This window comes from Talpa europaea (assembly GCF_964194135.1).
Source record: "Talpa europaea genome assembly, chromosome: 8".
Taxonomy (NCBI): domain Eukaryota; kingdom Metazoa; phylum Chordata; class Mammalia; order Eulipotyphla; family Talpidae; genus Talpa; species Talpa europaea.
In genome coordinates this window covers 75,051,130-75,065,839 of record NC_140075.1, presented here as the reverse complement: position 1 = coordinate 75,065,839, position 14,710 = coordinate 75,051,130, and positions in this window count along the sequence as shown.

The window sequence follows — 14,710 nt, the reverse complement described above, 5'->3', positions numbered from 1 at the left end:
ATCTTACAAGTCTAAGGCACCTCTGGGGGGGCACCACAAAAAAAGGGGGTTAGGCAGATCACAGAGAGCTGCGATCACAGATCACAGAGACAGAAAGAGAGACCCTATATTCAAAATGTACCACATAATCCATCCATGAGCTCAAGGTAATGACTGCCACTGTGTCTGCCAAGGACCAGGAACAACTTCCTCACATGTCTCTTCCTCAAGTGTCACCTAAGTATCTCTTCTGAGTCCCTTGTATCTCCAATATATATCTACCTCACTCCTTCCCAGCTGTCCCCTACTCAAGAGGTCCAGTTAATGACCTGCTAGTGTTAGGGGGAAAAGGATGTCCTAGAGCTAATTCCATACAGGCTTTGTGGACTCCACCCCCACTCCAGACCAAAGCCAAAAGACACTGGGAACTACAAATCCCATCACCACCAAAGGGAGGGTTGCTGGAACCTGAGGGTGGGGTTAAGCAGCCAGGTTTGGTATAAAACCAAACACGTGGACTTTGGGGAATTCCCTTTTTGGCCAGCTCTGAGGGTGTCTTTGGGTTTCCAGGTCGGTAGATCGGTAGGAAGCATTAAAGACTTTATTTTCCTATTTTCTCCCTGAGTTGTACATTTCCTCAATTCTCTTTCCCTTGTAAATAAACCTTTTATTAAACATTTGTGTATGACTGTAGTGGAGTATTAATAAGTCCCTTTTAAGTGTGCGGGAGGGACCCACAGCCAGGCAACCCGTTTTATATCGGGGCTGCTCCATAACACTAGGAATTGTAATCCGAAGCTACATACAAATGGGGGTCAGGAAAATGGCACTTGTTCACTTGCTGTGATGTTCTGCCCCTTTCACTGAGATGTCTTCTGTAACAACATAAAAATACTTAATCAAAGGGATAGAGCATTCCTATACTCATTGCAACACTGAATATTACCCATCCTCTATTTACTTGGCTATTTACAATAGCCAAGGTATGAAGAAACCTAAGTGTCCAAAGACAGATGAGTGAATAGTCTGTCTGTCTCTCTGTCTCTGTCTGTCTGTCTCTGTTTCTGTCTCTCTCTCTCTCTCTCTCTCTCTCTATATATATATATATATATGCACATACCAAAAATGGATTCTAATCTGCTATAAAAACAAAGATGATATCTTGTCATTTGTGATAGCATGGATGGAACTGGAAGGGATTATGCTAAGCAAAGTAAATCAGAAGGTCAAAAATAGATATTGGATTATTTCACTCACATGTATATAAAGCAAAGGAACAGACAAACTAAACCCCAATACACTCTTATAATCTCATTGTAGAATTGAGGCTACCAGAGGGTAAGGGTAAGGCAGTTAGCAAAGTGGGAAGGAGTACTGTGGAAGGCTAGTGGTGCTTATGTGGTGGTTGTAATGTGATAACAAATACCTAAAGAGATTTGAACCTGTACTCCTAAATCATATACAATATTGCAAACTGTTTTCTCAATAAAAAATAGAATCTAAAAATAAAACAATGTGAAAATAGAAACATATTAGATCCCTCCAACTACACTGTGGTTCTCTAAGCCAACTGTGTTTCTCAGGTCTCTATGTTCTTGTTCCTACTATACAACCTGGGGGTAACTAAAGGCTTTTCTGAGGATAAAATGCTGTGTTATCTACAAAATGACAACCATTTTACTTGGCATTCAGTAGGTCCTCAAAACATGATAACTAAAATTTTTACCTGTCAGAAAAGATCTCTTTCCCCCAAACTTAGGAGGAATAGTGCTAAAGTATCTGAATTAAAATGTAAATGTGAGGTCTTAATTATTTAAATGTTGGGGGAAGTCGATTATATTGCCATTAAAATGCAAATGTCATTTGAATTCCTGCAGGGGTACATTACAAAGAGGAATGGACTACAGCATGTAGGGAGAGGAGCAACGGGGAGCCTTGGGACCAGAGATTAGGAATGAAGATAAGGAGTGTGGGTGGAGCTGAGCTGAGAAGAAAAGAAGTGAAAGAAGTAGAAGCTACCAAAGATAGGCTCCAACACCCAACATCCTGGGAACTGACCAGGGCTAGAGACACAGGGAAAAGTTAGTCCTTTGTGGATAATTCACTGTCCTGGGAATGCCAGGAGTTGGTGGCTGACTTAGAGGGGAGGCCAAGAATTTATTCAACCTTGTTGCCACCATACTCCAACAGGGAAACCAGAACCCTGACAAAGAAAGTACCTGTTCCTTGGAGATAGACAGCCACTATTATTTAGGAATTCTATAACAAACTGGGAGGCTTAAAGCAATAGAAATTTACTCTCTCATATTCCTGGAGGTGAAAAGTCCAATATTAGGGAATCACGGGACTATATGATTCCTGTGATTCCATCTGGACACTTGGGGAGAATTTTTCCTTCGTCTTTCAGCTTCTGGTGAATGCTAGCATTTCTTGGTTTCCTTAATTTGTGGCCCTATTAGCCCAAACTCTGCTTCACATTGCCTTCTCCTCCCTCTGTATCCTTTCTTCTGTCTTTCATAAACACCATTGTGATTGTATTTAGGGCGACTTTCATTATCCTGAATAATCAGATCTCATTGTCTTCCAAAAACTTTTTTCCAAATAAGGTAATATTCAAGGTTTCAATGATTTGGATTTGAAAATATTTTTGGAGAGGCCAGAACTCAAATCACTGCAGTCTACCCTCTGGACCCCCAAGTTCATGTAAATGCCATGCAAAAGATGCACTAACCCATCCTAATATCCCCAAATGTCAATCCATTACAACATCAATTGCAAGTACAAAACCCCATCTCAACACCAGAAATTCGTTAAGTACCAAATTTAATCACCTAAGATAAAAGTGAGACTATATGAGACTATAAATATGATTCAGCTTGGGGCAAAATCCTTCTCTATCTGTAGAATTGTGAAAGTAAAAAAAAGCAAGCTACCTGCTCTCAAAAGATAACGTTAGGGAAGGCATAGGATAATAATATTAGACAGTTCTGTCCTAACAAGAAGCAGTTGGAAGAAATAAGGGGATCACCTTTCCCAAGAAAGTTTGAAATACAAGAGAAATTATATGAGGTTTCAAAACAGGAACCATGCTTTTTTCACTTTCACAAGTCTGCAGATAGAGAAGGATTTTGCCACAAGCTGAATCATATTTATAGTCTCATACATATCTTAGGTGATTAAAGAAGGCCTAAGGATAATCCCCTGTGACTTGAGGCTGAACTCCTCAGCTCTGCAGCTCTGCCTTCTAGACCCACAGGTCCTCTGCAGCAACTCGGTAGGCCTTGGGCCCTAAACTCTTGCCTGTGCTTCTATCTCAGGGACATGGGGCAGGTGGGGAGGGGTAGGAGTGATATAAGCCCCTGGGATCAAAGCTGTGCCCATAGAATCATCCTCCTTTGTCTTGAAGGGTAGGGCATGGTGCAGGCAAGAGTTTTATCAACCTGTTTCCTGCCTATAGGCTCAAGGAATTCCAACAGTCTTCCTTCATTTTATCCTGCCTCTGTCCTTTTCAGTCCACGCTGGCAGCATGTCTGCTGTTCTAATATTCTCTCCAGGGTTCCTGAAATCAGATTTTTGTGACTCTTAAGACAATACCCATGTTTATCCAACTGATGGTCTTTGTTCCTTTACTGAAAATTGGAGAAAATTCTTTTCCAAGGAAGAAGAACAAACTCTAAGGGTTAATAAGAAAATTAATACTTAAATAACTCTGAATCATATAAATGGCTTTTTAAATGCAAGAAATAATTTTTTCCTAAGTCCCTGAAATTTCATTCTACTATTTTTTATGGTCAATTTATAAAGCTACTAAAATAGAATTTACTGAGAAAGCAATAGAAACAAACTCAATTAAGTAACACAGTCATCTTGTAAAGTAAGTACATCAAAAGGCAACTCGACAGCAAGATGTAGGAGCAAGGTCATATCTTTCGAAGGCTAAATTAAGATAAATTTCCAAAGCTCTCTCCTTAACACCTTCCTAAGAAAAACTGCATTTCTTTCTACTATATTTACTAAAGTTGCTGTGCTTCCTGCTTTTAGTGACCAACTGCTTTGACCAGATTCTGCTAAAATCTCATAAAGATGAACTTCAATTGTTAGCATAGCACAGTGTCAAGGTTGCATAAGCTGAGTGCAAACAGCTGTTCAGGGTCAAATACCTATGTGATAGAGTCACCTCTATTTGACTGAACTGACCAAAGAGTATTATTTTCTTTAACATCCTTCTTTTCATCATCTATAATTTTTTTTCAAAGCATACAGAAAGAAGATGAAAAGAGCTGAGACTTCTAGTCCATCTGAATTGCCCTGAGCACACTGAATGACCTTGGTTAACTGGTTTCTAATGTTTCTGCTGGCTTAGCACAAAACAGGCATTTCCTCTCTATAGAAGCAGTGCCTCAGCTCCTAGTGAATAGGTGTCACAGAGAGAATTTTATCAACTGAAAACTATAGGGGCACCAGGAAGTCATCCTGTAGCCTTCATGGTTGTTCTAGGCTGGTAAATAATCAAACAATCATCAGAAAGACTGGTAAGAAAAAAAGTCAAAATGAAGTTTAATAACAACATGTATACATCCTGTATAAATGGGAAAGGCCCAGAAAACTGAGTAACTCACTTGGCTTCAGACTCCATCTTAAATAGCATAGTTAAAACAAGGTTGATTAGTGGGGGAAAAGAGGAAGTTCAGTTAGGGAGTTTACCAAGGAAAGCACAGTAAACAAAGTTAAGCAGATTTAAGTTCTGTCTTCTCCATTGAAAAGAGGTAAGGAGATTAGGTCTTCCCTATAGTGAGGAAGACACCTTACAGAGAAACTTTCACATGTAAATTTTTTTTTTCAAAGTGATAGGACACAAAGAAAATAACCCTGCATCCCTGGACATTCTTCTGGGAATACATAATCAAAATAGCATCAGACAGGTTAGCAAAGGAAAAGATCAATTTAACAACCTATATGGAAAAATTATATGCTTGTAGATTTTAACAAAGAATATACATGCAGTATTTATTCTTATGTTTAGGGACTTGAGGCATTAAGGAGAGAGATAGGAAGATTTCACATGACAGACAAGGAGGGGGTGACAACAGCCTTATTCTCAGAAAAAGGATGAGATTCTCAGATCACATATTCACTGATAAACCCATAAATGAATTAGACATCCCAAACTACATTATTCTAGCTCATAAAGTGGGGAACAATAATTGCTTTTTAGGACATCGTTTTCCCCCTAACGCTTTGACTAGGAAAAAGGCAAAGGACTCAGACAAGCTTCCAGAGCCTCTAGGATCCTCACTGGATTCTTTAAGTCATGATGGTAATAATAGACCCCTAGAGGCTCATCAGGATTCTAGTAACCTCTCTTTTCCATATCAAGGTGACACTTATTAGAAGAGGTCTACTCTGTACAAACTGAGAAAGGCCTATCTGACCCTTTTGGGAAGAATGACCTAGAAAAGGCAAACTACCCAGCCTTCAGATCCCCTCCCATAAAATCAACCTTTTGCCAATGACATACATTGGGGTGGTAGATTTTTGCTCCCCTACATAAGCTTAATAAGATTCATCAGTTTGCAAGAATCATAAGTGTTACAGGGCAGGGAGAGGTGCACCCCAGCCCCCCCAAAACCTGTATGCTCTAAATGGGTTCTGCCATCCGCCTTTTCTGGGGACCACCCTGTTACATAAGTACAAGACAAAGTTAAGCTAGAAGTCATGATAGAAGTTGACTAAAGATTTCAACAAAGTTTGAATATAGAATCAGAAGACTATCAGATTCCTTATGTTAGGGGGAAGTGTCGGGGTTGCTCTACAACACTTACACTAAAAAGAGAAAAAGGAACCAATAAAATAAAAAAACTCAGCCAACAGACATGACAATAAATTGTTAAATATTTGTTATAAGTTTAAATCTGTTGGATTATTTCAAATATCTCCTAGTTGAGTATCTGCTGCTGAACAGATTTTTTCAAATTTATGTCCCTAACTTTCACTGATTGCTCGATGCCATTCCCCCCTGAAATGCAGATTTCTCTACCAATCCTTCCATTTCTTTACACTGTTAGTTTCAAAGCCACTTCTTTACAGTTAGTTTCAAAGCCACCAAAAAAATTAATAACAGAGAGCATAAAGCTGTCACCAATAATGAGTAAAAATAAATGCATAAACATTTTACCCAATGGTATTAGACTCTTAGATATCCATTTTAAAATGCCCTTCTTTTGTAACTTAGTTATAATAACTGTCAGCCCCAGAGGGAAATCCCTGACCCTCTGGTTCTTTTCAGACTGGACAAGTAATCAAAACAACATTGGATGGGTAGCAAAGGAAAAATCAATTTAATGTGTGTGAGGGAATTACAATGATTATGAAGGTCAAATCATTGGCTAGGAAGAAAGGGATATAAATCCTGAATTGAGGGGTATGAGACACAAGAGTATGAAGTTGGAGACTTCAGATTGTAACAGGGTGGTCCCCAGGAAAGGGGGAGGGTCCGGGTTTCCTGCCCCAACCAAAAGGGGGGGTGGAGCTGAGCAGGGAGGAGAAGAAGCTGCAAAGGAGACTGAAGAAGGAAGCAGGATGGAGCCAGAAGGAGACCTGGTGGAGGCACATGGAGCCTAGAGACACGTGAAGAAACTGTGCTTGCCTTTTGGTCATGAATGGGGTGACACAAATGTGGGTGAGACCTGTGGGGAGGTGACAATGGCAGCTTTTATCTTGATTTTGATTTTGCTCTTTTCCTTCCTGGCTTGTCTGGTTGTTTTTGACCCTTTTCTGTGGGTTCCCATGGGAAGATGCCTTAGACTTGTGGCAGGCTTTGGGGCCAATCCCATTTGGATGGAGTTTTACCCATGAGGGGACTGGTAACTTTGGGTGCTTGATTTAGAAACTCTATTCTTTGCCTTTCCTGTATTGTTTCCTAATTGTATTTAAGTTCCTTCCCATTAAAGTCTCATGTTTTGTGTTAATGCGGCGGATGGCAGAACCCTATATAGAATAGGCAGGTTTGCGGGGTTTGGGCTGCCCCTCTCCCTGCCCTGTAACAAGATGACAAGAAAGGGATGACTTCGTCTTTATTCTTAGAGTAAAGATAAGATTTTCAGAGAGGACATGTTTAGAGATAAATCTCAGAGAGGACATGTTTAGAGATAAATCTTCACATGGATATCCCCAAACTACATTCTTCAAGTTCATTAAAAAGAGCAGCAGTGACTACATCTTCTATTAGTAAAGGGAGTGATGATTTCTTTTTAGATTGGAGAAGGGGAAAGACTCAGACAAGGAAAAAAGCTTCTCTTGCAGGGTTTTCATTGAGAAAACTCTGGGAAAGAGAGAGTTTCCTCTTCTCCTGTCTCACTAAAGAAGGGGCGGAGGTGAGAAGCAGGTGAAGATATACAACACCTGGAGACCGACACTTGCAGAGACACAGGAAGAGATACAGGTGGAGATATGTGGAGCAGAGAGATGTGAGAAGGAAGGTACACTTGCTTCTCAGCCTTGGCCTTTCATCAGGGACTTGTGGAACATGGAAGAAACACATGGAAAGGCTGACAATGGCAGACTTTATCTTGACTTGTATTTTGATTTTGTTCCTTTAGTCCCAGACTTGCCTGGTCCCTTCTGTCCCGTTCCTGTGGTTCCCCACCAGAAGGTGCCTTAGATTTTTGGCAGGCTTTAGGTCTCAGCAATCCCGCTTTCGGCCAAGCTGTTTGGTTGGACATTTACCCCCAAGGGGATGAGTAACTCTTGGTGTTTCTTTGGGAAACTATATTCCTTCTCTTCTACCCTCTCTATGTATATTAATATTTTAAAGTTCTTATATACTAAGAGTATGTTCTGTCTTTATTCAGCAGATGGCATATACACTTCAGAGCATACAAGTTTGGGGGTACTGGACTACCCCTCAGTCTGCACAGTAACAATTACGCTTAGTTAAACAAACAAAAAACCTTGCATGACAGCAAGGTGTCTAGAGATCAGTTCTGAGAATAATGGGATGTCCTGGTTCAAGCCCCTTCATAAATGAGCTTCTATTAATCCATAGCAGGGCCTCCCTGGCAGTGCAGGGGTTGAAGTTTCAGCATTATCAAGCTTTCACCAGCCACTGTGGCATGAGTCCAATCCCCAGCCAGTCTGCTAACCCACATGGTGCAGCAGACCTCTCCTGTCTCGCCCACTGCTCCCTCAGCAGTGTATTTCAGTAGATCCGCCTGTTCTGCTCCCTACTCTGTCTCTGATGAATCCTCTCACCCTCTCACTTCTGGTCTATATGCCAGTTCTTCTATGTGTAAATAAATAAATAAATAGTTATTAATCCAAAGCAGAGTCAATTTTCAATGTGCCCTGCTGCCAGTCTATCTTCTCTTATCAACCCTTGTTCCTTTGGCACTGTTTCTGCTGAATAACACTCAAACATCTAAAGCCAGATTTAAGGTGTTTAAAATGTGTTCCCTTACTATAAAAAAAAAAAAAAGCTGTTTAATGAACTACCCAATTTCTCCAAGTATATTTATTTTAACAGAATGTTGATTAAGTTGATACATTAGCAATATATCATTTCTGCCAAGGTGAAAACAGCTTCCTTTAGTGAATAGATACTGAGAAGTAATGGAATGAACTTAGTGGGGAAAAGAAGAGCACATCCAGTACTCCTTTTATCTTCCACGCTCCTAAATACTTTTAGAATTTTATGAGGTTATTGAGAAATTTAGATTTGATTTTAGCTGAAATTCAGGAGACTGATGAAATGAAGAAGCTGAAGAGACAGGCAGGCTCATCTTTACTTGATGGAATAACAAAACATCATGGAAAGAACCACAATGCTCAGCTTCTCTCCCTCCTTAATGTCCTTCTGTGATTGGATTAAGATTGACAGAGATGGGCCTCCCCTGGTGGCGCAGTGGTTGAGCACTGGGTTGCAAGGCTGCCCGCAGCCTCTGCAGCACCAGTTTGATCCCCGGCCAAGGGCGAGGGTCCCACAAAAAAAAAAAAAAAAAAAAAAAAGATTGGCAGAAACACTTATTTAAAAAAAATAACTATTCTACTGTCAGAAATCAGAGAATTGGGGCCTTCCTGGTGGCGCAGCGGTTGGGCGCTGGGTTGCGAAGCTGCCTGCAGCCTCTGCAGCACCAGTTCGATCCCCGGCTGCTCCCTGGCCATCGGAGGAGGATCCCACATGGCGCGCAGACCTCTCCTGCAGCCCGCTGCTCCCCTCAGCAGTGTACTTCGGTCCTTCTGCTTGCTCTGCTCCCTGCTCTGGCTCTGGTGGATTCTCTCGCCCTCCTGCGCTTCTGACTGTACCCAGTGCTTGTATGTATGTATCAATCAATCAATCAATCAATCAATAAATCTTTAAAAAAAAAAAAGAAATCAGAGAATTGGTTTTTGATACTATTTATTAATCCATTTAATTCTCCCAAAGTTAAAGTCTAAGAATCATCACGCCTTCTTAGTGTGTTTTACTTCTTTTACTTACATTTCAGATAAATATGATAATATATAAAAATAATAATATAAAATATCATATAACTAAAATATCTCAATAACGTCTTACCAAAAATTTAACTGCAAATGTGACATACAATATCTAGAGCTAGTTGCTCTGAGTATTTAACTAATATCTAATATGTTCTAAATTCAGACAAGAGAAAAATGAAAGATTAATTACATTTCCATTACACAGAAGTCTCTGGAAGAATATTTGACATTTGAAACAAAGTATGAAACTAAGTAAATTGCTGTAAGATAAAAAGAGTATTACAATAATGTAATTAAAGAGCAAGGAATAAAAGATGAGGAATACTGAAAGTAGGTATGTTTTGGATCAGACAACATGATGAGGCAGTCCAACATTCGTGTTTTAATGTCAAAAGAGCTTTTTAAAAATATTCTGATCTTTATCACTGAGAGATATTTAAAATATATAACTATATTAACCGAGGAAGGATCCAGACTGCATATTCCTTTAGCAAAATATATATCTTTCACAAAAAGAAATCATTTGATGTCTACACAAGAAATGCCAATTTTTGTCACATTTTTAAAAAATATTATTTTTCTGTGTTAAAAAAACAAAGGCAATGTTCTACTTAACTTTGAGTTGTGGAACCTACTTTAAGTCAAACATACTCCTTGTTTCTAAATGTCTTATTGAGAGTTGGGGTGAGTTGCTGAGTGCAATCTGACGCAGCAGGTCCTGTTTTCTCATTGGTGACTATAAAAGAAACGAGACCATCTGCAGATATTACTGTTCAAGTCTAAAAGATATCATTTCATATCCCTATAGGTTCTTCTCTGGTGCAAAACACCGTCAGATGGATTACAAAAGGAAAATCAATTGAATAACATTCTTATGAATAATTTAAATAATTATAAATTTGAAAGGATAATGGATATTTTTCATGCATTTAGGGATCTGGGGCATTAAGATGGGAGGAAACAGCCAAGAAGGGTTTACCTCATCCTTACTATAACAATAATGAACAGATTCTCAGGTAGAGAGGAATTATTCACTTCACTGATAAGTCCACAAATGGACTTATCATAGTACTTTGTTCTAGGTTATAAAATGGGGAGCCATGATTTCTTCTTTGACTAGAGCAGAAGTTTAGAACTAGAGGGTCTCTTCAATTGGAGATGAAGAAAGTAATTAAGCAAGAATGTAAGTCACTCCTAGCCTTGGGGCCTTCACTGCTCTCAACTTAAAACAATCTGCATTCTAAAAGTAATGGAAATAGACATCTAAAGGCTAAACTGACCTCCAGTTCCCAAACTAAGGTGACAAGAGGTCTACTCTGTGAACACTGAAAAAAGCCTATCTGACCTCTTTGGGAAGACCAACCCCAAAATACAAAAGACCTCATACTGCAGCCTTCTGTCCAAACTTGCCTACAAATCACAAAAAAAAAAAAAAAGAAAAAGAAAAAAAAAGGGAAACGACCTTAAGAATCAATCCCAAAAGTTTCAAAACAAGTAACCAAACTCAGAAAACTTCCCTTCTTGAGCCTTTAAAAATTCCCCTTTCCCTCTCACTGGTGGTGTTGTGCCCAAGATCAGCAGACTCGGCTAGCATAGCCTCCAAGAATCCAAAGACAGCTGACGCAAATGCAAAAGGGAGTTTATTATGGGCTCGAGTCCGGGCTCACAACACCTACCAACCCAGTGGCAGATAGCGAGAGCCCCAAACAGAAGAAGCAGGGGTCTATTACAGGGTCACGAGTGGCACGAATTTTGAAAGAAGCTGGCAATTACTCATTGGCTACTACAAAGGCATTTTGGCGCTCGAGGTTAGTTTCAAACTGATTGGACGATTAGAGATGCTGTCCTATTTATGGATAGGACTGCCCTCATTGGCAGCTGGGGTGGTCTGCTTTTTCGTCGCCAAGTGGAGTGAGGGTTGTGACTGCTGAAACTATCTTTGGAATGCGGCTGGACAAGGACTAACATATCAAGGTGGAGGATATACAAAATGGCGAAACCTTGGCTAAGCTTGGTTCTACAGGTGGAATGCAACTTGTGACTGCCACTTGGCTGTACACACTAATCATAATCCAATAAATGTGTTCTTGATTGTGTTATAGCCTGGTTATTTCTGGGTAAACAGATTCCAAAGTAGGAAAAAGGAGAGAAGGGGACTGGATGAAAATAACCGTCATTCTGAAAATGTTATTCCAAAGATAAAGCATATAATTTTATCTCAATTATGAAAATTCCAGAGTAGCTCAGAGAAAACAGTTTAAGACCACAAACATCAAAATAAATGGTTTTGAGGAATAAAGTTTCTTCTTAAAATTAAATAGTATTATATCATCCTGCCTTTTCCAGTTTACTTGAACTACTCATTATTAATCCAGGTTCATATTTTTCTAATAACTTGTACTTGGTAAGAGTTTTATGGTGCAAAGAGAAGACTAAAAATTATAAAAAGATTGAGTTATTCTTAAATTTAGGGGTATTCTTAAATTTTCACAGAAGAATATATATATTTGACACTAAGTATACCTTTAAAGGTCAGTTGCATAATGCCTCCTGTATTTGCAGCAAAAGATAGGCACTTAATGGTGTATGTCAAAAAGAAATGCCTTCTGCTTGGAGTTAGTTAAGAATTCCATCATAGCTACAATGATGCCACCATGTGGTGAAAAGTATGATCTTATAATACCCGACATTCTTTGTAAATGCCTAAAATCCACATTAAGAAAGTTCACAAAGACCAGATTTAATAAGTGAGTTTCTATTATTAATTAGAGTTTGTGGTCTGTCTTTGGATCACTTAATAACTCTATTTTAACTCACAAGTCTTCTCCAAATTCATGTGCAATGTGGCTTTCCCTCATTCATTCAGCACTTATTAAACACTTCACGCTACTAGTCACAGGAAGTAAGCTCTGGAAACACAGGAATTCACAGAACAAGCATTGCCTCTGCCTTCATTGTGTTTGCAGTCTAATTTTTATAATCTAATATTTTTAAAATCTTTTCAAAGTTACAACATCTAGTTCTGTGAAAGATTGAGGTATGAAAAATCTTTGCCCTCAGTTCAAACATTCATATGTGTCAAAACATTTCTAAGAGTGATCTGCAATCTCCTGGAGAATTACACAGTGATTCTTTTGTCAATACTAATGAACTACTATGTGTTTTTTGTATTGCTATTAGGCAATTAAAGATACATGGAATAACTCACTTTTAACATGGTCTGTTGCCACCTAAATGACATTTCAAAGTAGTATTGATTACAGGAGAGTAGCAAAAGTAGGTCATTTTAGCAAAGGAAATTCTGCCATAAGTGGATCTCCCTGAATATGCGCCTATTATCCAATCAAAATAACAAATTTTAAGCACTCAATGAATCTTTTTCATAAAGGTAATTCAAAACTCTTGTTATTAGAGTGCCATTACAGGAAACTCTAAATACTTCCATTCATCTAAAGTTCAGAAAGATGGTAGCAGCAAAATAGAATCAAAGGATCGGGCCAAAACACATTCACCTTAAAATTCACAACCTTGAGGGCCTGCCTGGTGGTGCAGGCAGTTGAGCGCTGCACTGAGAAGCTGTCCACAGCCTCTGCAGCACAGGTTCAATCCCAGCCCACCAGGAAGAAACCCACATGGCACAGCAGACCTCTCCTGTCGTGCCCGCTGCTCCCCTCAGCAGTGTATTTCATCAGTCTGCCTGTTCTGTTCCCCACTTTGTCTCTGGTGAATCCTCTCACCTTCCCGTGCATCTGGCCTGTACCCTGGTTCTTTTATAAATAAATCTTAAAAAAAAAATTCACAATCTTGTTCTCCTGCATGCCTGTGGCTTAATACCCGACTATGACTATGTCTGCCTGTGACTATGCAAGTGACTTTCTTTTTCTTTCTCCTTTCTCTAATAAATTTGTCCTTCTAAAAATTAAAAAAATCACAACTTTGAAAGATGGGTGGAGTACTCCCTACCAACTAAATCTCAGAACTCTTTCTAAAGATAATTCATTTGCTTATTTAAAATATATTTTTTAAAGATTTATTTTTATTTATGCATACAAGAACTGGGTTGAAGGCCAGAGGTGCGAGAGGGTGAGAGGATTCACCAGAGACAGAGTGGGGAGCAGAACAGGCAGATCTACTGAAATACACTGCTGAGGGGAGAAGTACGGGTAAGACAGGGGAGGTCTGCTGTGCCATGTGGGTTAGCTGTCTGGTAGGGGATCGAGCTCATGCTGCAGAGGCTGATGGATAGCTTTATAGTGCTGACTTTTAACCCCGTGCCACTAGGGAGGCCCAAGATAATTCATATTCAAGTTAATACATCAACAAAATGGTGAGAGGAGGAGGAAAAAAAAAACACACACACACACTGCATGAGAATATTTGCTATGAAAAAAATACAGATTCACTAGGAAAAGAAACTTACACTGAATATTCTAGAAATCCCTAGATTACAGAAAAACTCTCTCTCATGAAGACAATATGGAATATATATTTCAGGAGGTTGAAAAGGTTGATTTAGAGAGAGATGAAATCCCTAAACTGGAGCTCTACCAAATCTGTATGCAAGTTTAACAAAACAAAAAGACATACATCTATGCATAATCTACTCAGATAACCTAATAATGAAACAACCTGCTTTCCATTTCACCTTTTGTATCACTATAGCAACCACTCTTTTAGTCATCTAGGAGTAAAACTAAGAGGCCATCTTGAATTCATCTTCTTTGCCACCTAAATCTAATCTGTTCTGGGTTCTTTTTATTTTTCCAAGATTTTCTTGAGCAGTAATTAGTAAAAGCATAAGTTATGGAGCCATACTACCAGGTTCAAATTCTATCCCCAACACTTTTACCTGCATGACTTGGGAGAGTTACTATTTATCTGTATCCTCATCTATAAAATAAGGACAAGTGTATTGACTTCATAGAGGTGTTACTGGGGAGGTGTTCAATCAGGGAGTCTTAGAAAAGTGCCCAAGACTGTGTCTGCCACACAAGAACATCTATAAAAACATTGCAGATTTTCTCTTAGGTTTTTCTCCTGAGTCTTTGTCACCACTCACCCCCAAAGTCATCCTTCTCCTCACATTTATAGTCATTTGCAACTTGTTCCTCCCTAAGTCCAATATCTTTCCCTTCCAATGGATCTTGAGTAGAACTTATTTGCCAGGTGATTTGCCTAAATTATACATGTTGATCATGATGCTTGAAGCTCTCAGTGTTATCTTTAAGTAGCTCTTATTTTTACAAACCCTAAA